The following is a 2070-nucleotide window of genomic DNA, read 5'->3' as shown; positions in this document are numbered from 1 at the left end:
TGCCCTCTCTGTGCCTATGTGTTCTTGTTGTTTAGCTCCCACCTATAAGTGAGAACATGTGCTATTTGGTTTTCTGTTCCTGCATTAGAGTGCTTAGGATAGTGGTCTTCAGCTCCATCCATGTTGCTGCAAAAAACATGATCTCCTTCTTTTTTATGGCTAAATAGTATTCTATGACGTATATGTACCATATTTTCTTTTCCCAGTCTACTGTTGATGGGTATTTAGGTTGATTTCACATCTTTGCTATTGCAAATAGTGTTTCAATAAACATACATGCGCATGTGTTTTTATGGTAGAATAAATATATTCCTTTGGATATATACCCAAAAATGAGATTGCTGGGTTGAATGGTAATTCTGTTTTAAGTTCTTTGAGAAATCATCCTGCTTTCCACAATGGCTGAACTAACTTACATGCCTACCAGCAGTGTATAAATGTTCCCTTTTCTCTGCAATCTTACCAGCATGAGTTCTTTTTTGACTTCTTAATAATGGCCATTCTGACTGGTGTGAGATGATACCTCATTGTGGTTTTCATTTGCATTTCTCTATTGATTAGTGATGTTGAGCATTTTGTTAATATGCTTTTTGGCCACATGTATATCTTCTTTTGAAAAATATCTCTTCATGTCCTTTGCCCACTTTTGGTGGGGTTTAAAAAAAATTTTTTTAAGGTCATATGTATTAGTTCACTCTCACACTGCTATAAGTAACTACCAGGCCAGGTGGGGTGGCTCACACCTGTAATCCCAGTACTTTGGGAGGCTGAGGCAGGTGGATCACCTGAGGTCAGGAGTTCAAGACCATCCTGGCCAACATAATGAAACCCCATCTCTACTAAAAATACAAAAATTAGCCAGGCATGGTGGCAGACACCTGTAATCCAAGCTACTTGGGAGGCTGAGGCAGGAGAATCACTTGAACCTGGGAGGTTGAGGTTGCAGTGAGCCGACATCACACCATTGCACTCCAGCTTGAGCAACAAAAGTGAAACTCCATCAAAAAAGGAGAAGAAGAAGAAGAAGAAGAAGAAGAAGAAGAAGAAGAAGAAGAAGAAGAAGCAGCAGCAGCAGCAGCAGCAGAAGAAGAAGAAGAAGAAAAAGAACTACCTGAGACTGGGTAATTTATAAAGAAACAAGGTTTAATTGACTCACAGTTCTACAGGCTGTACAGGAGTCATGGATGGGGAGGCCTCAGGAAACTTACAATCATGGTGGAAGGGTGAAGGGGAAGCAAGTGCATCTTCACATGTTGGCAGGAGAAAGAGAGGGACAGGTGAAGTGCTACACACCTTCAAACAACTATATCTTGTAAGAACTCTATCATAAGAATAACAAGGGAGAAATCCACCCCCTCAGGATCCAGTTGCCTCCCACTAGGTCCCTCCCCCAACACTGAGTATTACAATTCAACATGAGATTTGGGGTGGTGACACAGAACCAAACCATATCACCATATAATTGGATCTTGCTTTTATATCAGTCTGACAACCTCTGCCTTTTAGTTATATTGTTAACCCCTTATCTTAATAGGATCATTCATAAAGGAGGACTTACATTAACATCTGGTTATTTTTTATTTGTCCCATCTAATTTTGAGAGTTTGTCCCCCTTTTTCCTGACATTTTGGTACTAATTGAGTGTTTTTCTAATATTTCATTTTACATCCGTTGTTGGTTTATTAGCCTAGCCTCTTTGTAGGTTTTTTTATGGTAGCTTTAAAATTTACCATCTATATTGTTAACTTGTACATTCAAGTAATATTGCACAACTTTATTTATAGTATGAGAACTTTACAACAGTATGCTTGTTGTATTTCCATTTCTCTGCTCTGGCCTTGGTGCTATTTTGTCACAGTTTTACTTTTACATCTATTAGAAATGCCAAAATATATTATTATTCTTTGCTTATAAAAGTCTATTATCTATTAAATTTCTCAAAAATATTTTCATAAGCTTTTAAATTTACCCATATGTTTCCTCTTTCTGATGCTTTTATTTCTTTGTGTAGTAAATTCAAACTTCTGGTAGTATTTTCCTTTTCATGAAATATTTACTTTAACCTTTTTT

This window comes from Rhinopithecus bieti, unplaced genomic scaffold (genome assembly GCF_001698545.2).
Source record: "Rhinopithecus bieti isolate Rb0 unplaced genomic scaffold, ASM169854v2 scaffold_32264, whole genome shotgun sequence".
NCBI classification, from domain to species: domain Eukaryota; kingdom Metazoa; phylum Chordata; class Mammalia; order Primates; family Cercopithecidae; genus Rhinopithecus; species Rhinopithecus bieti.
Note: the sequence above shows the minus strand (reverse complement) of the source record.